This window comes from Protopterus annectens, chromosome 17.part0 (genome assembly GCF_019279795.1).
Source record: "Protopterus annectens isolate FY-2018-M chromosome 17.part0, PAN1.0, whole genome shotgun sequence".
Classification (NCBI taxonomy): Eukaryota; Metazoa; Chordata; order Ceratodontiformes; family Protopteridae; genus Protopterus; species Protopterus annectens.
In genome coordinates, this window is record NC_056751.1 from 647468677 (window position 1) to 647491006 (window position 22330).

Genomic DNA, 22330 nt, shown 5'->3' on the forward strand with positions numbered 1-22330 from the left:
TTAGTTTCACGTAAAATTGTTGCAGGCTACATATTTAATATACCAGTGATTATTCAAGAGAAATTTTAACTAAAAAGAAAAGAAAGACAGGCAATTTGTAGAATGAGTCATGATGACCCTTTACCTAGTGCATTTATTCTTTAATATACTTTCTGGTACTGTTTGAGTATCCCCAAAAATTCAAAGCAAATGAGAATTCCATTTTAATCCATTTACGTCAATATACGCAGGCATTGTTAACCTTAAAACAGTGCGAGTACCAGACAACATTCAGTAGGAAATGTTTTTCTTTTATACCTTTTTTTGTGATGTATAAGAAATTTTGCTAAGCTATGTTCTAAGTTCCCTGGATACCAAATCTTATTTTTTTACTTCACTTCTAATATGAGTAGGTGTTTGTGGGTCTATATTATATGCTCAAAGAGACTTTTCTTTGAAAATGTAATCATCGACACCTAAAGAGTGAATGCTCTAAAGCCCAAACGGCCACATCCGCAAATTTTTTCCGTGGGGAGGGGATTCATGAGGCTGTACACAAAAAAACACAAACTTCAAAACCCTAATCATGCCCCACACCCACCCATGGGGGATGTGCCCTAAACCCCTAACTAAATATACTGACTCAAGATCACACTGTATTGAAGAAGAGGGCAATTCCCGATAATGGGCAACTGAATTTTTCCCCAAGGAAAAAATTTGAGGATGTAGTCATTCGCACTTTAAAGAATTCGCTTTTTAGCTGTCGATAATTATATGTTCGAAGAAAAGTCTCTTCGAACATGGATGCCAGCATTCCTAAATTCAATGCATCAAAATACTCACCACAACAAAACTAAAACCATTTGCTAAAACCCCATAACGCATTCAGATCAATCTTGTCTGAAGGCGTGATAGTGTCACAGAAAGGTTCTTGTAAGGTAAGGTGCAGTGATAGGGTTGGGACAGAGGCAAGGTTAGGTTAGTAGGTATTAGTAAGTTGCAGCAGGAGTGCTTCCCTTGCCTACTTACTAATACCTGCTCACCCCAAACCTGCCCCTAACCTTAACCATGCACCTTATCTTTTGAAAACACTACCCCTAACCTTAAACATGTACCTTATCTTTCAAAACCCCTACCCCTAACCTTAACCATGCACTTTATCTTTCAAAAACCCATTCCATAACACTACCACTAATCTAGTCAGCATAGGCAGACAGACAGACAGAAACACACAAGCACATGCGCCCGTGCACACACACACACACACACACACACACACACACACACACACACACACACACACTGTCAGAAACAAGTATAGTAGGATGAATGGAAAGTATTACTGGAAAAACGTGATGTGCTACATAGAATAACAGTTTAAAAGGAATGTATGTTATAACATGTTCTCAGTGAGAAAGGAGGCCAGAGAAAGCAGATCTGAGTGATACGTTTGGTGCTGTGTTGATTACTCAGAAATAGTAATATGTTGTTTTATAGGTGCTATATTAACCTGACAGCATAAGGGTGCTGGATTAATAATAAACTAGATAGAATGGCTGGGCCTGTAGTATTTTTAGGAAAGATGAGTCTCAGAGAGGAACATGTAAAAAAAATCTAGTAAAAAGCAAAAATTCAAATTAGTGAAGTATGCAGTACAGTGATGTCATAACAGTGACTGTAGATTGGGGTAGGCTGCAGTGTTTACATATCAGGGTAGATGAAATTAGGATCCCACCAACAGCAACATAGAAAAGAGTTGCTCCGTTGGGAAGTAATGAGAGACCAGGAGGACTAGAATCTCAGTGTAATATATTAAAAAACAAACATATTAGCCATAAATGAAAAATGGTGGCATAACTTCATGGGTCAGTCCAGTTGTTTAGATCTCAGTGCTAGTTCTGTACAGCCCAAAATTCATTTCTAGCACACACTGTGCATGAACAGGATTCCCAGTCAAGCTCTGTTTTAACTTCCTACCTTTGCAGTACAAGTCTGTATTAAAGCTAGTATATACGTAGACCTTTCCCATTTAGGTTCAAGGAATTTATTCCATGAATGCACATTTTACATACTTTTCTTAAACAATTTAAGCTGTCACACCATTTCCAACTCTGCTTCTTTTTCTGTAAAAAAATCTGTGTCAAGTATTATAAATGCATATTGACAAAAGGCTCTGGTTGACTAAGTTTGCAGACGGCTGCAAGCTATGAGTAGTCATTGAATCCGCAAATGACTTAACCATCTTCTAGAAAGGTTTATCTCAAATAAATAACTGATACCAAAATCATGGGCTAAAACTAAATCCTAAAAACATGGGTTATTGTATCCTTTGGGAAGTCATTTATTCAAGGGAACTACTGTATTGACAATACGTCCCTAAGAATTGACCCAGTTGTTTGGGATTTGGGAGTTTATGTGGACAGTGACCTAACTTTTGAACAACATGTCTGTTGTTGTAAAAAAAAGTCCTTCTATGCGGCACAGCGTATAAACAAAGGGACTGTGTCTAGATTAAGGGATGTCATTGCCCCCTTTACTCAGCCATCATTAGGCCAGTCATTGAGTATAACGCCCCCTTTGGCTTGTATCTGTGCAGACAGATGAAACGAATGTAACACTCAGAGAGATACCTTACTAAAAGGACACAATTCCTAAACAACATGTCCTACATGGACAGACTCAACGTTCTGTCACTGTACTTGGTATACTACAGACTGCTAAGTGGTGACCTGTGTCTTGCATATAAGGCATCCTCCCACCTATTACTGATGGATGTACTGCACATCAACAAGTCAAATGGTGTCAGAAATACTCAGTCTAAGGATCTTAACCTCCTCTATAAGATTAGCAGAATAGTTTGGAAGGATGAGTATATCTTGGAGAGGATACCGCTGCTGTGGAACAGACTTTCCATCCACATAAAACAAAGTTCATCCCTATCAATTTTCAAATGCATCTTAGATCTGTGGATGAGTAACAGAAAATTTACCCCAAGACTACCCCCCTGTACAACTAGTGGACAGAGATAGTTCCTATGTGCTTTATCCCAAATATTGGTCCCCAAAAATTACCTATGGTATGATCCCACTTATTCTCATAAAGGGTAATGTATAGCTGTCGACCATGGGATGGGTAAGGCCAATCTGTAACCAAATGGGATAGGTTATTTTGAGCACAAAAAGGGAAATTTGCTAGACCTAAAACTGCATGCCAGGCCAGCTAGCTTAGTACTTATCTATGAACCTACTAACCTATATTTAAAAGTGTACATGATTGAGTGGCTGTTATCACAGCGTTACGTTTCAAAGCAGGTAAGTCCTCACTATTGGTTAGATCAAATCCACAAGTAAACAGAACTAGAAGATGCACATGACACATTGATTTTTCACTGAACAAAAAAGAAGCTACATCAGATCATGGGGCCAAGTACACAAAAACTGGGCACATTCAGTTAAATATACCAATCAAAGTTCGACCACTGTTTAAATGCATAGTCTCCAGACCCCTTTAGCAAATGTTGCGCCATATCAGTAAACGTGCCTCAACTTCAAACATCAGATAACAGAAGCGCAAACTTGTCTGCTTAAGAATAATACTGATTGAATTGCAGAAGAAACTAGAACAAGGCAAGTAAAGATATCAAAAATATATGAAGAGTGCTCAGGTCCTACAAGTAGGAAAAATCACTTTCAGACAAGTTTGTGATCCTACCAAGGTTGGAAGAAACCTCTCCCATTGGCCCTGACCTTCTCAGGTGGTACAGGAACCTTGGAAGCAACTGCCAGTAGACTATCTAAGACAACACCAAGATCCAAGAACTGAAAAAGACAAGTACGACAGTCCAGTGTTCACAAAAAGGATTTAATAAATTCTAGTGCTTCGGCAAATACTTCCTGGGAAATGTTGCATTCACTTTCATTTGCATGTGGATACTGAACTCTAAACTTTGTGTTTGTGAAACATAGGTAAATAGTCATTCACCTAGAAATGCCTTAATGATAAAGTATTTTTAAATTGGGCTGGCACTCACAAACGTTGTGGTCTACTGAGGCAGAAACTGTTCTACACTTTACTAAGCAACACAGCAGAGTTTAGGTAGAAAAAGGTATTGAATGTATGTATGTATGTACGTATGTATGTATGTATGCATGTATTTATGCCTGCATTTTATCTATCTGTTACCTTTGTTGACTAAGTAAATGGGCTGATAGACCATCTTCAGCCATGATCTGAGCCAGTTAGGCAGAGATTTTAACAGAGAGTTAACATTCTTTGTTATTTGTACAGTTCAAAGAGTGTGACAGTTCATTTGCAGTACAACTGTTATGCGACTTAAGAAAATAAACATAGATTATGATGCAGTTTGAGCATGCTATTCGTACACTTGAAAGAGTGTAACAGTTCATTTGTACAACAACAATGAAGCGACATGTGGAAGAGACAGATAGTGGTGATGATACACCAGGAGATGGTTTACAGTTTAAAGAAGCAGCATATCGGGTTATAGAAGCTAGAAGAGATTAAAGAAGGAAGAGAAAGCAGCATTTACACAGATACATGTTTCAAAATCTGTACTTAAGCAGTTTGGAAGTAAAATGGAATTTAGATGTGTAAATGTGAGCTGTTTCCTATAGACCTGATTTAGCCATTGTCAAAATGTTGGAATTTGAATTAATTACTAATAACTACTAATAAATTAAAGTAGCTTCTGTGTGAGTATAAGTAATTCTTGTTGTTTTTGAACATCTTAAAGCGAATTCAACACTGCAGCCCCTGAGGTTCATGTCTGTCAACCTCTTAATGCAATAAATCTGGACAAAGCTTAAAATAGTGGGGGGGGGGTCCAAAAGTAGGGAGAGATTTTAAATATTGCTGTTATAAACTTAGAAAGTTACTAGAGTAACAGGATTTGTGTTAACATGCATTTACCGTGGATACAAAATCTGAAACTCAAATGTGTGTAATTGTATAGTGACTTCAATCCTCACTGATTTGTCAGAAAAACACCAATTTTATGAGGAACAAATCAAAAATATGAAGCAAAAAAATGGACATTCTGCAAAAATCTGGACAGTTGAGAGGTATGTTGTGGGTAGTTCAGGGACTGGATGGAATTAAAACTTGTTTTGCATACCAGACCCTCTTGGTTGCAGTACTTTGTAAGCTGAGTTCTTCTCCAGTGGTTGAACCCTTACCACTTTGTTTCACAAAAGTAATTCATTTTTATTTATTACAGAGTCAAGAACATTTGAAGTTTGTTTATGTCATCTGTTATACAAGGCTGAAACACAGTAATACAGATGTTATAAAATAGCTTTCAGGAACTGGAAGATAGCAAAATACCTAGAGGACCCCACTTTTATGAACCCAGGATCTTTAAAGTCTCTTCATGCTGAAATCATGTGGGGATGTACCCGACTCTATTGTGGTGGGTCCAATTCCCTTAACTCATCGCCAAAGTGATGTTTAATAAAAATAGGAACCTCTTGGTGCTAATAGCCCACATAAAATTGGTCTAATGGTCAAACTTTTCCTGCTTTTAAGGAGCACATTTATAATTCTCAAAAAGTTAGAAAAAAATGTATAGTAGTAAAGATAAGAAACCCTTCTGCTTATACTGGGCTTATGACTCACAACTTCTAGCCGTGTTGTCAGAATTTGGGTATTAATAAAAAACAGTGAGTGACCTCTGATACATCATTTTTTTTTCTGTTTCTTTCTTTCTTTGTTGGTTTAATCAAAAAATGGTGAGCGACTCTAAGCCTTTATGGTGCTCATTATTCGAATCTTTTTGAGTGGTTGACATGGTAGTTAAAAGCCTTGTGACTCTGGACATTTAATCTGATTGAGACTAACAGAGGTAAAACATTATGAGCTGAATTCTTGGTGCAGCATTTTCACTCACAGTGTGTGGGCTTCATCAGTTCATCTTGTTTTAAATGTTAGCAAGGAAATATATATTCAGATTCAATGCAAACTTTAGCCATAAAAACAAAATTAGTGCAAACTTAAATATAAAACTTAAAAGTGAGAAACTAAAAAAAAGAAAATTAGCACAACTGGACAAATCTTAATTACTTTTATTTTAAAAACAAAATGAAAGAAAATATTACGTAAATAGAGAGTATTTTTGCATACTGTTTCTAGCACCATGAAAAACATGGTCCAGAAATGTACAAAATATTAGAGACCCCTGTTTTCTAATTAAAAGGCAGTAAGTATAGCAAAGTCCTAGCAGAGCTCCTGCATATTTTTCTGTGATGGTCCAAGGTCTTTGAGTTTTCCCTGTAATCGTGATTCCACAATCTGGAAATAAACCATGTCCATGACCAACCCTCGTACATGGGGCAGGTTTCTGTTAAGCATGTTAGGTATCCAGTCTACAGTTGGAGGGTAGCATAAAACAATTATCCAGGCTGATATTTGGAAAGGGGACAGCAATAATCCTAGCATAGCTCACATGGGACAAGAGAAACAAGGAAAATATAATATAAATAGGGAAATCTCTAGTATTCTTACATGATGTTCTTGCTTAGGTCACAGACAGTAAAAAAAGGAACTCAGATTTGTTCAGTCATGTGATAATTGTGGTCTTCTCACTGCTGAGCTTTTCTACTTAAGTTCTCACTAATGTTGTTTTTATGGCTGCAGAGACTTCCCTGAATCTGACTAAGTATTTCCTTAGTAATGCTTAAAACAAGATGTTCTGATGAAGCTCACCCACTGTGAGTGACCACGCTCACCAAGAATCCAGCTGAAAGGCTGATTCATTCATTCTAGTGGTTTGAAAAGATTTATCTTTTATCTGTGTTGGTCCGAAGCAGATTCGATTTTCAGAGTCACAGGGCTTTTAAACGTCATGGTTACCATTCAAAAAGATCTGAGCCACAAACTCTGTAAAAACAGGCAGTTTAGGGTCATTCAATATTTTTTAATTAATATCCGGCAGCTAGAATTTCTGAGTCACAAGCCCCTTGCAAGTGAGTGATAAAGGGTCTCTTAATGTTACTGCTGTCCATTATTGTCTAACTTTTTATCTCTTGCACTGGATTATGTTTATGCCACGCTCAGTCTATCATGTTTTGGTTTTCATTCTTTGAGACAATATCACATTAAACTAATCGGCTTGACACATCTGATATCTCCAGCATCTGTTCAAGCTTGGCCATTATCTCTGTTTCAGTCCCTGGGGTAAATACTGTGAACTGTGTTTTAATATATGTAAAGGCAATGTGAAAAGTGAAGGTAAGTTACAGTAAGGATTATTACATAAGGTTTTACTCCACTCGTGTCGATGAAGTTTTGACTCATGATTTGAATTTTATAACTCATGACATAAGATTTCCAGTGTGATTCTGTTACATTTAGTTTCACGTAAAATTGTTGCAGGCTACATATTTAATATACCAGTGATTATTCAAGAGAAATTTTAACTAAAAAGAAAAGAAAGACAGGCAATTTGTAGAATGAGTCATGATGACCCTTTACCTAGTGCATTTATTCTTTAATATACTTTCTGGTACTGTTTGAGTATCCCCAAAAATTCAAAGCAAATGAGAATTCCATTTTAATCCATTTACGTCAATATACGCAGGCATTGTTAACCTTAAAACAGTGTGAGTACCAGACAACATTCTGTAGGAAATGTTTTTCTTTTATACCTTTTTTGTGATGTATAAGAAATTTTGCTGAGCTATGTTCTAAGTTCCCTGGATACCAAATCTTATTTTTTTACTTCACTTCTAATATGAGTAGGTGTTTGTGGGTCTATATTATATGCTCAAAGAGACTTTTCTTTGAAAATGTAATCATCGACACCTAAAGAGTGAATGCTCTAAAGCCCAAACGGCCACATCCGCAAATTTTTTCTGTGGGGGGGGGGGATTCATGAGGCTGTACACAAAAAAACACAAACTTCAAAACCCTAATCATGCCCCCCACACCCACCCATGTGGGGGGGGATGTGCCCCCCAAACCCCCCCTAACTAAATATACTGACTCGAAGATCACACTGTATTGAAGAAGAGGGCAATTCCCGATAATGGGAAACTGAATTTTTCCCCAAGGAAAAAAATTGAGGATGTGGTCATTCGCACTTTAAATCATTCGCTTTTTAGGTGTCGATAATTATATGTTCAAAGAAAAGTCTCTTCGAACATGTAATATAGACCAGGTGACAATCTGTTATTGTGTACTGATCAAACTTGGTAGTTCCAAACTCCTTATCTTTATTCAGGCCACTGTTTTTATGGTAATATTGGAGATGTTAGATTCCCATTAGAAGTTCAAAACAGCAGTCTGAAAGACATGTATTTCATTTACATAATGTATGAAAAGCACTTTTGGTAGAATACTGGTTTTAATAATATACAACATGCCGAAGTAAAGAAGACAGAACTTCATCCATATTACAGTTTTTGGTTGAATTTCCTGTGAATAAGTGAATGTTATACACAGGTAAGTACATTGCTGCACTGTTAGCAAGTGGTAAACACTAACCCACTGTTTCCAAACAATGTAGACAGTCTTCAGTGAGGAAAATGTTAAAGGATTTAGACAAATTGAACTCTGGAAAGGAAGAGAGATGGTCAGTGGTCTGCAAACTAATGTTTCTATTACTAAAACTACCACTAAAGGGAATAGTGGACATTCTTGATGTGGAACTTTAGTTATATGTAAGGTTTCTGAGCAAAATGTCAAAAAATTTGATAGGAAATGCCGTTATGTCCAAGAAATGAAGGGATGGAACTATTTCTGGATTGTTTACATAGAAACACATATTTTTACAATGACAAGGTAAACTTAATCACTGACGTTATGGGTTTGGTCCTTGACTACAATTATATGTAATTTGAGAGTGAGTACTTCAAACAGAACAAAGGCATTTCTATGGGAGCTTGTTGTACTCCCATATATATGCACTTGGTGCTTTTTTGAATGGGAGTCCATTAAGGTCTTTGATAGTGAATTTTTTCAGCATGTTAAAAATATACGTCAGATTTTTGGACGATATTTTTATTCTATGGAGTGGTACAGAAGCTAGAATGCAGGAATTTATAGAATATTTGAATGGAACAACTAGCTTCTTAAGATTTACGTATACAAGCAGCCCTCATAGCATTAACTAGTTGGACACCTTCATTGAAAAGAGTAGAAAATGGGTTTAAATCTAAGGTGTATAGAAAACCTACATTTAGTAACTCATATTTAGAATATACAAGTAGTCACCCATACCATCAAAAGAACAATTAGTACAGGTAGCCCGAGTGACATCTACAGTCAATGATCTTGATGAAGAGTTGCAAAAAGTGGCAGACATGTTTTATGAAAGAGGTTACCCTGCTAATTTGGTTAAGGAGAATGTGGAATTTGTTAAAAAAGAATGTGGAAAAAATATAAGCCCTTGTCAGGTAGTGCAATATTGGTAAGAGAACATACAAGTGAGGAAGAGAAAAAATTTTAAAGAGCAATGGTCATCCCCTCTTGGGGATGGGTGTATAAAGTTAGGAATATGATAGAGAACAATCGGGCTATATTGAGAAGTAACCCTACATTAAGATCTATGGTAGGGGTCAAACCCACCTTTGACTTCAAAACAGGTATTGACCTTAAGAAGAGTTTAGAACAAACTGTAAATGATAGGAATTCAGAGAAATGTGGCACAACCAAGTGTGGGATGTGCTCACAGTGTAAATATATATTTGATTAAAAGGTAGTGGTTTTGGAGACTATGATAAAATCTGAAGTGAAATTTGTTAGAGGTAATTGTGGTCCACTGGGGTGATTTATTTTGCCATCTGTAAATCTTGTCCTGCATTTTATGTAGGGAAAACTGAAAAATGGTTAAGGGACAGGATTTACAAACATGTGTATCAGATATCCACGAAAAACATAAAAAATGCACTTTATAAACATTCCACCACATGTATTAGTTTATCCAGTTTTACTTTTGCTATATTAGAGCGAGTAATACCAAACCCTGGGGAGAGGGTGATTATAGAAGTTTTATCGAGGGGAGAGAGTTAAAGTGGCAAATAAGATTACAAGCTGGGAAGGAACCAGGTCTTAATGAAGTTAACTTTCTCAAACCCATTCTCATCAGAAAATCTATTATGTAAATGTTTTGAAAAAAAAGTTAACAGATATTTTAAGCAAAAATAAACAAAAATGTTGTTTTAGGGTATTATTTTTAAGAACATTGTTTTTATATTCAAAAGCCACGGTGGTACAGGGGTAGCATTGTTGCCTCACAGCAAGAGGTTCTTCTGTTCGATTCTCATCTGGAGTGCCTTCTGTGTGGAGTCTGCATGTCCTTCCTGCAGTCGAGTGGCCTCCAAAAGACATGCGTGAATGGGTGTGCCTTCGCTGAAGGTTGAGCATCGGGCTGGCAACTTGGCACCATAAAAATCTACTGCCAATCATTAGCGGACCGGAGTTGGTGCTGTGGTGACCCCTAACCAGGAAAATCCGAAAAGACAAACAGTATTATCAGTATGTGTTTTACAATGTAGTTTGTGATATATGGCTAGGCTTCTTGTAAGGGCCCTAGTGGCCATTAGCCTAGTAACAACCTATGAATCTATAAATCTAGATAATTTGATGGGCAGCCTCAAATTTTCTTCTGGTCTATTTTGTTTTGCCCTCCTTGAGGCTGCAGGGATTTGTTGAGTATTTTTTGCTAGGATTTTAATCGCCTGCAGACTAATCGCCTAGATTCTATAACCATAACCAATGAATTTGGCTGATATAGTAATGACCCTGTTTTCAACAACTGATTATACACACACACACACATACACACACACACACACACACACACACACACACACACACATCAGTTATAGCCACTTATATGACTGCATACCTCAGATATTGCTGGAGATCAAGTAAATGATTAATAATGGCCCAGAAATGTGTCTTAGCTTACTGCTTTCAGAGTCACACAGTCCAACTCCTCCTGCCCTCAAATATTCAAAAATCAGAAACAGACTCAAGAACAGATTCTAAATATTTCTTTTGTATAGATGTAAAGTTGCCAGAATAACAAACTTTGCATTAGCAAGTGTTTTCTGAAGGATACAAGTCTGAAGCTCACATGCTGGTCATTATTTACTAACTGCAAGACAGAACAATTTGCCAGAAACTGGACTTTGTCCATAGCTCTGAAGACACCAGCCATATGCCTACCCTTTTGGCAGTGTTAGTTTGCAGTGCCATACATTTAATATCATGTTTTATGGAAAGTAGACGGTTTACCTTTATATTACCAAGAATGACAACTACAAATGCACTATTGTGTGACTTTAAAATACGAAAATCAAACATCGAACATCACCAAAGTTTGAAAATCAAAATCTGGAAAACCAGATTCGATGATTTTCGAACTACAAATTACACTACACATCATTATGCAGGGTGTCAAGCCCCCCCGCACCCCCATGTGGGAGGCTGCATCCCCCACACCCCCTACTTTAATGTACCAACTCCGAGATTGCACTACAGTGAGGGAAAGGGTTCATTTCCCGATACCCGCTATAGTGTGATCTGCACCTGAAATGCCAAATCTGCAATGAGCAGTTACCAATGTACATTCACTCATTGCAAGTTTGGACCATTTTTTCGACATTCTGTGATTTTGGAAATGCACTTTCAACCTTCTTGGCATTGAACTTGTGCATATCTGTAATATAAAGGTAAACCAAGTAGACAGTGTCAAGCATATACTAGATTAAACTTTTAAAGTCCTAACATTAATACTTCAGTGTTCTGAGGGAGCATTGCACTACTTGAGGGTATTCTGTCCACTTTTGGGTAAGGTTCTGCATTAAAATCTCCATATCAGATTAAATGATACTACTGTATACTGTTATTTATACTGTCTCCTGCAATTTCTCTGCTTAGTTAGTGGTGTCTTTGTTAGCACTATAGTAATTGTGAACTAAGAAATTTGACCATGAGTACTAAAAGCAACACCGTATATTTAACTCCCCCTGCCCAAGTGCTGATTGAAGATCAGCTTAATGGCACATGGATTAATATAACTGCTCCTTTTTGTGTATTTGTGCAATCCATTACCTCAATCTCTCGAGAACTTTAGGAATTGATTAATAGTATCTTATTACCATTTAGTAATTTAGTATCTTGCAGTGCAATAATTTTGGCACCCAACTTTTGAATCTGAGAAAATAGCTTTAGCTGAATGATAGACCAGAATCATAAACCATGGTCTGTAAGATAAAAGATAAAACATGTTCTTATATGGTTAAGTTGGACTACTTGACTATAACTAGTAGGAGCAACAGAGCTAATAAAAAAGAAATTTCAGGCATACTTAAATATGTTAAAAGTGCTTGTGACTCAGTATGAACTGCTGCATAAAGATACAGTTCTGGGAACATTCCACGTCCTGGGAAGGGCAAACATCAAGGACTGCAGCAATCATAATGTCATCAATTCTAATTCTATCCTGACTCAAGAATGGGGTCCATTCCTGTCATGATTTTAGACACCCAACCATTTGGAGAAATTAAAAATTTGATATGCATATACAGAGAACAAAATGGTGCCCTCCGCCACACTCTAAAATGAAATTGAGTGCATGCTCTCAATGCACTGTCAGTAGCAAATGTTCCAAGTAACATTTGCATTTAACTGCCATCTTGATGGCTGTAAAATAAAAGGACAGTAATATGAATGACTATAAACAGTCATATATATTGCATATATGAAGGTAAATTACATGAAACCATCAAGAGTGAAAAAGATGACTGCTGTATTTCATCATTTCAGTCATGCAATCTTTAAAGAACTTCATATGTGTTGTTGCTAGATAGAAATAAGTTATGCTGAATGAAGCATTTACTTGGTGAGTGGGAACTGACTTATTTGCCAACATTTAAACTTTTACACCCCTTGGATTTTGGCAACCTTGTGGAAGTGAAAGAGTGTGGCCTTTCATGCTTCTTCTTTGCCAAAGAGGTCTCCTGCAGTTTAGTAGTACCCTTTAAGGCAGTGGCTTAGGAGAGACAATTCCATTATATACATTTTTTTAAGTCATGACTTTTCCTCCAACAGTGAATTGAAAGTATATGCCTTACTATCTTGGAAGATAAATAAAGAGGCAGGAAATCTGAGTTGCACCTGACAGCCACATGTTCAGAATCACTTGAGAACTAGGACTGGCACTTTTTGCTTTAAGAAAAGTGCTTTACCAAAGTTTAGAGTGAATATGACAGTGTCCTGCAGGCTTCACTATGTTCATTAGTTCCCCAGCTCTCTGTACAGTTGTGCTATAGCATAATTGAGACATATGAATATGAAGTGTTAACAGATTTTATTCTTTTGAGATAATCCACTGGGCCCTTTGTATTACGGAAGTTTCATGTACCTCAAATAGCTTCTTTAGTTATGTACATTGAAAGTAGCTTGGTTATTTCATTGTCTTTTTGAGGTATTCTAAATGTCATCAGCTTTATTTTCCATCTGAACAGAGAGCTGGTGCAATTCATGTAAAGTAGAGGAATGCGCTGTAAGTGTGGTATTGTACTCAGCTAACACTTATTGATGATGTGCAGTTGATTTATTAATCTAAGTGAGCCGTGTTTCTATTCATCATTAATTAGCTGAAGGTCTGCCATTGCTTGCTACATTAGTGCAGAAACTATCTTATTCATGGATACCCCTGTGTCATTCAGGGGTAGATCAAAATTTGTGGCCATGTTTCCACATGCAGTCACTGTTGCCACAGATTGCTCTACATGTAATAAGCAAAGTAACAACTAACAGTTTTCCTGAAAGTTGTTAAATGGAACTTCATTAGATATATTAAATAAAATAAACAATTTATTCCATAGAAAGGACACTGATGCTGAGAAATATTGAAGGCAAAAGAAGAAGGCAGTGAAAGAGCTTAAGATGGATAGGCTTCAGTATTGAAGTAATGGATGTGAATTTTCTAGAACTTAAAGAAACAGTTGTTGATAGAAAAGACTGATGTACTAAAGTCCTTGAGGGCATGAACAGTTGGACTTAACTAAATGACTAAGTAACAAAGTAAACAATAATGATTACCATGTTAATTTAACATGTTAATAGCGAGAGGAAGGAGCTTGGACTTCTGAATTCATCACATTTGTGACCCTTGTGCATGCCTCCATACATGGCCTTTTTTCTGGGGAAAAACAAATGTTCATACTGACTGTTGGAAGCTTGGCTAGCACATCAGTGAAATTCCACTGAATCTTTAGATAAGTGCCATTAATCTTCTGCATCTGTCTCAGTTACCACCAAGTCAAGCAGATTGTGCCTCAGTTTAACATTACTTCAGGAATGGAGCAACCCCCCACGTTTCATCACAGTGCCTGTACTGGAAAATGAATCCAAGCTCAGTCTTCGGATTTTTTCCCAGTAACTAAGGCAAGTGTAGCACTTGTTAAGGTATCACTGAGCTATCACTGAGTCACTAATGTCAAAACAGATCCTTTTCCTATAATTAGAATAAGAAATAATGAATGTCTTATATGATTTTAAGGCTGCAGTTTAGTTAATCACAGTTTTGTGTGATGTGCTTACTTTTTAAGATGGTACCAAGAATATAACTCATCTTTTAACTCAAGAATCATCATCATCCTTCTTTTTGACTATTTTTTTTATATGGGGTTGAGATATCGTGTCAGCTGTTACTACCTCTCTCAGTGCATTGCTAATCCCCGACCTTCTGCAGCTATAATATTTAAGATTAATTAGTATTGTTTTTTTTTTTACAAAGTTGCATTTTTTTCAAGACTGACAAAACAAAACTGTATTGTAGAGTCATAGACAACCTGATATTGAATGTACTTGCCTCATGGGTTTGTTGGCTTGAGCTGGGCAGAAACAGATACAGCAGAAAAAGCTTACTGTGGTACAGATTGTGTCTTTGGCCATCTGTGACCACTACATCACCAGTAAGAAAGCTTTCTATAACGTTTCATGCCATGAGAAAGCCTGTGGCTGTAGTGACATCAAGGGATACAAGAAACAAAATAACAGTAGATAAATTGCATATCTTGCACATTGTAAAGCAGTAAACTGTGATTTGAGATAAAACTCATTTAAAGTGTAGATTTGACAACGGTGCTAATCAGAAATAGCACTAATCGAGAATGCAGTAGCTCTATCTCATTTCAATAAATAAATATCAATAAATAACAAGATAATGCAACAAGCAAATGTAGAAGAATGTGAGCTGCTAGTTGTTAACATTTTGATGTTCTTCATCTCATATTGCTGCAGTCCTTACATATGGGTAGTCCGCGCTTAGAACTGACATCAGGGTATTTTTGCCGCATGGTCCGATGCAGAAGGAATATTTTGTTTTTCTTGCCTCAGTTTTTACGGATGTCAGAAAAAGTGAATAATTGTATTTCTTGTGGGAAACAGATACGGATTATCATTCTTTGTGTATTCCTTGTTTGGGGCCTGAGCGCTGGTCTTATAATATGCCGTCGGATACGCTACTCTGGAGCCTCAGGGGGAGACTTTGATTTTGCAGGATGTGGCCTCTCAGGAGGCAGGTCAGGCTGAGGGGGCTACTCAGGTTTCTGTACTCCCTTCCCTTCCCAGGGTGGTTAGGCCTTCTCCTACTGTTTCTAAGTCTTCTTCCAGAGGCAGGCCAGGTTTGTCTTCTGTTGGTGTCAGTCCTAGTTCAGCAGGGTCTGTGCCTAAGAGGCACATGCTTAAAATGGCAGAAGATTTGATTACTCTGATTAGAGGTTCTATGCCCCCTCCTGATAAGAGGCCTAGGGTGGAGCCAGAGTTAGAAAGTTTTGAACAAGTTTCAGATGATTCTGAGTCTTCGGCTGAAGACATGCAGGAATTCACTCCTTATTCTGATTCTGATGCAGAAGATTCCACTCCTTCTGCTTCACCTCCAGAGGATTTTTCTTTTTCAGAGACTCTTCATTCTATGAGGGAGCATTTTAAGTGGGAAGGTCAGGACTTCTCTGATTCCAGGAAAAGGCTAAGGGAATTTTTGTTTTTACCTCAACATAGGCCCTTAGCTATCCCCCCTGTTCTGGATGTGGTACAAGATGTGTTTTCGGAAGCATCCCTTAATCCTGATTCTCTGCCTCCTGCGCCAGTTAAACCTGATAGGTATTACAGGGTGCCTGAGGCTCATAAATATCTTTATAAGAGTCCCAGGGCGGATCCAGAAACTATTAGCCAGGGACCTAAGGGTGTCAGGGCCTCTGTTGTTAAGAATCCAACTCCTCTAGATAAAGAGGCTAGAGCTTTGGATAGATGGGGAAAAAAGGTCTATACTTCTTCAACCTTAGCAATGAGAGCTTTGAATTGCCAATTTCATATGTTGAAATATCAGAATTTCCTTCTTTCTCAGTTGAAATCTAAGGTGGATGCTCTGGCAGAAGGAATTGAGTGTAAAGAATTACAAGATTTGGTACATGTTTCTGAACAAGTGGGTAAGCATTCTTTGCAGTGTGGTTTAGATGCTTTGCAGGCTTCTTCTAGGGTGGCTGCCACTGGTTCAGTCCTTAATTTATCTGACCATGTTAAGACAAGAATTTTGGATGCTCCTTTACAGTCTGAAGTGTTGTTTGGTCCACCTGTGGAGTCAGTCTTGAAAAAAATGGAAGACAAGGCTAAGTCTATGCAGACTGTTAAAGATTTTTTGCAGGTTCAGCCTCCGAAGTTTAGTAGAAATTGGCCTACTAAGGGGTGGACATATCCTTCCTCTGATTCTCAGTCTAGGGGTAGATCTAGGCGTGGGGCAGAGCTCAGAGTACCTTCAGGCCTAGAACATGGAGTTCACCTGCACAATCTTCTAGTGAGGGCAGGGGCCAGTCCTTTCATAAACAGGCCCAATGACCCACTTTTTCAGCTGCCAGATCCTTCTTGCATGGCAGCACCTTTGGGAGGAAGGTTGGCACTCTTCAAGGAAAATTGGCTTTTAATTACCCAGGACAAATGGGTATTAGATATCATACACCAAGGTTACAAGTTTTATTTCCATACCTTGCCCCTTTCAAAGGCATGCCTCCTCAGCAAAGACTAGAGGCTCACAAACAGATTTCTCAACTACTTCAAATAGGAGCTATACAACCGGTGCCTCTGTCAGAAGTGGGCCTAGGATTTTATTCTCTGTTTCTAGTACCAAAGAAAGGGAACACGTGGAGACCAATTTTGGATTTGTCAATCCTCAACACATACCTGGACATTCCAAAGTTCAAGATGTTGTTTACCTCTGCTAGGCAAAGATCACTGGATGGTGACTCTGGATCTCAAAGAGGCTTACCTGCATGTTCCTATCAGGCCCAGTTGCAGGAAATTTCGGGCTTTTCATTATCAGTTCTCTGCATTGCCCTTTGGCTTATCTAAGAGTGTTCACAAAGGTTCTGGCTGGAGTGATAGCATACTTCAGGCTGAGAGGTATACAGATTTATCCTTATTTGGACGATTGCCTGATTCTGGCTCAAGGAAAGGAAGAACTTCTTCATCATCTACAGTATGTGATGGCAGTGTTAAGATGCCTAGGGTATTCTGTGAACGAAATAAAGTCCAGTCTAGTACCCTCTCAGGACATGTGCTTTCTGGGTGTGAGACTGAATACAGCATCCCAGATGGCCTTTTTGACCCGGACAAACAAAAGAATCTTTCTCTATTTCCATCAATTGTCTCATCAGTCCAGGCTGACTGCAAGGACAGTCCTTCAAGCCTTGGGGTTCATGGCATCTTGTATTCTGGTACTTCCCAATGCCAAACTGCATATGAGGAAGCTACAATGGTATCTCAAAAATGAGTGGGGTGGACACTGCCAAGATCTGGACACTGTCATTCAAATAATACCTTGCATTCAAAAGGAATTTTTGTGGTGGGCTCAGGAATGTCACCTAAACAAGGGATTCTCTGTGACCCGACCAGAGGCGATTCTAACGACAGATGCTTCAGACAAAGCATAGGGAGCGCAGCTAAATGGAAAATGGGTACAAGACACCAGACTTCAACATTTACATATCAACTTGAAGGAGATGTTAGCAGTCCAATTTGCATTGATGGCTTTCAAGAATTTACTTCTCCCAGGGCAGGTGTTGATTCAAACAGACAACACAACTGTCATGTGGTACATCAACAAGGGGACACATTCATACCCTCTATGCAGACAAGCAATGATTTTGTGGGAGACTGCTCTCAGTTTACAGTTAACTCTTCAGGCAAGGTTTCTGCCCGGAGCACAGAACTCCTTAGCAGATGTGTTGAGCAGACAAATAGTGGATCTCCACGAGTGGAAATTGGATCCTCATGTATTTCAACAGTTGACAGTGTTATGGGGAACTCCAGACATAGATCTGTTCGCTTCTCCACTGAATTACCAGTTGCCAAAGTTTTGCACAAAAAAGTTTCACCACACAGCTTGGAAAGTGGATGCTCTATCATTCAATTGGAGCAATCTTCACGTCTATGCCTTTCCTCCACTGCCTCTCCTCCCAAAGGTACTTCTAAAGGTCAGACAGGACAAGCCAACCATGATTTTACACTGGTACCCATTACTGAGAAGTTTGGTACAGGAGCCTCCATGGCCTTTACCTTCGATTCCACACCTGCTGTCTCAGGAGAACAGTCACTTACTCAATGTCAAACTTCAGTCTCTGCATCTAACAGCCTGGCATATTCTGTTCTAGACCCTGGAGGGTCTCAGCTACCACAACAAGTTTTGAATGTTATTTTGGAGGCCAGAAGGCCTAGTACAAGGAAAGTTTACTGATAAATGGAGGAGATTTTTACTTTGGTGTACAGCAAAGGACTTTGATGTTTCCAAGCCTAGTTTAAGTGCTTCTCTTCAATACCTGACTGAGTTATTGGACAAAGGCTTGTCCTTCTCCTCTATAAAGGTTCATGCTGCAGCCATTTCTGCTCACTATGACTGTGACCCACCATTATTTTCTCATCCTTGGTTTAAGCAATTTCTTAGAAGAATATAAGACCCCCTTGGGATCTCAATTTTGTGTTGGAGAAACTCACTCTACAACCTTTTGAGCCTGCAGCTACATTGAAATATTTATCATGGAAGACTGCTTTTGTTGGCCATTACCTCGGTTTCTGAATTACAGGCCCTTATGGCAGTTGAGCCTTTCTTAATTTTTCATAAGGATAGAGTATCTTTCCTTCATTTATGCCTAAAGTGGTTTCTAGTGTGGCTTTAAACCAAACTATTCATTTGCCTACAAAGATTTTGCACACTTTGGATATACATAGGCAGTTGAGATATTATTTGAGCAGAACTAAAGGGTTCAGGCAGTCTCAGCAGTTGTTTGTTTCAACCTGTTTCAAAACAAACTATTTCTAAATGGATTGGTTTTTGTATTGCATTCTGTTACTCCCATCATGGTAAGGAGATTCCAGCTGGGATTAGACCTCATTCCACAAGGGCTACTGCCACTTCTACAGCCTTTTTAAGGGGAGTGGCTACTAAAGATATTTTGGAAGCAGCTACTTGGAGTTCAGTGCATACTTTTTCTAAGCATTACCACTTTCCTCTTTATTCTAAATCTAGGGCTGGATTTGCCACTGCAATTTTACAGGGCATTTTGGCAGCCCCCAATGCTTTATAGTTTTGCCATCCTCCCTTACCTCTGCTTTGGGATTCTACCCATATGTAAGGACTGCAGCAATGTGAGATGAAGAACATAGTACAGTTTTGTACCTACCATAAATGTAGATGTTCAAGATCCACATTGTAGTTTGGGGTGGTGGTGTGTTTTGGCTTGTACATTTTGTAAATATTGTAAATATTGTTAGCACAGGGGTGGTTGGATGTTCTTTTCTGTTTTTTGGCTATGGCCTTTTTGGGGCCTTCTGTCATCTGGGGCAAGAAAAGACTGAGGATATGGACAGCGGACTACCCATATGTAAGGACTGCAGCAATGTGGATCTTCGAACATCTACATTTATGGTAGGTACAAAACTGTACTTTCTCTCAGTCAGTGCCATAGTATTCTGAGCATAGGGCAGTGTCTTGCTCAGGTGAAACAGGTGTAGTGTGCAAACCAATGCCTCAATTACCCTAAGCAGCCATTGTGTAAGTTCACACCTGAGTAATCACATTATCATAGGGCAGCATCACAAGATGCTCATTTTCCCTGAAGCATGACCCTGACCCTGAAATGTTGCTGCTGCTATGTCAGAGAGGCTGTAATTTACCTAATGTAAAACAAAGGTGATTTTAGCCCAGTAAACCATGTACTGATAACTCCTAATCATTAAGGATGACGTCATGTAAGTCATATACTTTATTTATTAGTTCATTTGCATTTGTTAATGAGGAATGTCCAGGAGGAAGTCCCTTTTTAGGGACTAGGATTACAGATTAAGGACAAAAGATTGGGGGAATGCACATGAACTCAAACTGCTGAGTTATGCGTTTCATCCTAGTATCATAAGAATAAGCAAGGAAAGGTGAGCACAGCTGTGTCAGCTGTTCAGGTGGTGAGCAGATAAATTACAAGGGTTATGGAAATATGTCTCCTCAAATGAAACACATGAGACAAAGCAACATAATTATAGTAAAAATGGAGTGGACTGTGGATCCCAATAACATGTTTGTGGAAAAGTATAAAACCAACGCTTTTGTTCTCTTACTAGGTGTGAATTAAAGATACACTTCCTACCCCACTCTGCAGAACAAGAAAGTTTTCTCAGCCTGGTCTTTGTGTTGAATAAATGCATATTAGTTTGTGGTCTTCTCATCAGAATCCATTTATTTTGAAACATTGGCAACAGGTCAAAAATGCAAACATCAAAAACAGTGAATGAAGATGTTAACATCAGAATATTTGGACTTCCAGAGAAAAATGAAGGTGATGATTTAATTTCTTTTCTGAACACGTTGATTCCTGTCATTTTAAATCTACAAGAAGGGTTTACTTATGGTATCATAATAGCCCATAGAGCTATAGGCAAACCTGTTTTTATCATCTTCTTCTCCACCAAGATCCACTAGTACTGCTTGTAGAAAAGACCCTTTGAAGAATAAACAGAACTTAATCAGATTTGGCAATGATTATCCAACTAAAGTAATGGACATGAAGAAAAGAAGATGACCTCTAAGGTTCATAGGTTCATAGGATGATACTAGGCTATTGGCCTGGAGGCCCTTATAAGCCTAGCCAAAAATTTTAGCCATGTTCCCTCAAAGTCAGCACCTGTTTCCCCTGTCCAGCAGGGACACCGGTGGGATCCCAAGGGTATTTTTCTGTTTCCCATCCAGTCATCCAGGTTCCTGTTAAAGAGGGCTAGAGAGGTACTCTGCTTGACATGGAAAGGGAGTCTATTCCAGAGATGGGGGAGTCTTTGGGACACAAGTCTATCACCAAGTAAATCCGCTAACAAGTTCTATTAATGTCACAGACCACGTTAAGGCCTTGCATGTGGGTTGCACGAGTGGAGTTTGTCTTACGGATATGCAGCAACTCCATCAAGGCTAATGTTAATAATATTAAAGCTGAAATAATCTATCCAGCTAAAATTAAAATCCAATTGTCAAATGAAATAAGAACTTTCAGTAACCTAGAGGAGGCTTCTTCATTAATCAAACACAACAACATTGTTCTTATATCAGAAGACATGGACTAGTCATATTTTCCTTGAAAAGAGCTTTGGAAAAAAGTCCTGGACTGATTAAAAAAGAAGCAAAAGGCAGAATCTACTCCTATGAATACTAGCAAAACTGTAAAAGCATTGACTTCTAAATGACTTTTACTTAAACAGTTTTCTTTATTGTATTAACTCTTATTTGAGATTACAACAATAAGATAACACTAATAACCACTAAAAAACAAACTTGGTAATAACTAAACCAATAACAAATATCTTTCTTCAGTTTACTGGTTTCAAGAAATGATTCACTAGTTTATTTCTCTTTTTATTTGCAACAAGTACATCTGTACCTTAGCCACATAGTCAGTTTACACAGGGAACTTATTTCTTAACTTATAACTTAAATTGTTTGCAGTTCATTTGCCTAAAGGATTGTTAAGTAATTAGTTCATTAAGCAGGTATTTGATTTCATTGTGTTTTATTTTTTGTCATCTTGTCAAGGTTTTATCTGAATTTTGTAAAGCAGAAAGTTTTGTTTGTGTCGAATGTTTTTGTGTGACTGTGGTGTCTTGCTTTATCTGGTAGTGATAGGAGAAATGTATGCTAGATGCATGTGCTTTTTATATTATTATTTTTTTTCTCTTCTCATCGGATTGCTGCCTTTAAGCTTAAAAAGTGTTCATGTCATCTTGTTCGTTGCAGTTAGAAGATATGTCAATTAGAAATCTTTACACTTACCTCGAGATGCTACATGAGCTA

The 22330-nt window shown here is 38.1% G+C and overlaps 1 protein-coding gene across 1 annotated transcript in view; it reads left to right on the top strand.

Annotated features, from left to right (window-relative positions):
• The window catches only part of LOC122791488 (NADH-cytochrome b5 reductase 2-like), a 289138-nt gene that overhangs the window by 41263 nt on the left and 225545 nt on the right, over positions 1-22330 (top strand). The gene's annotated exons all lie outside the window — the stretch shown is intronic.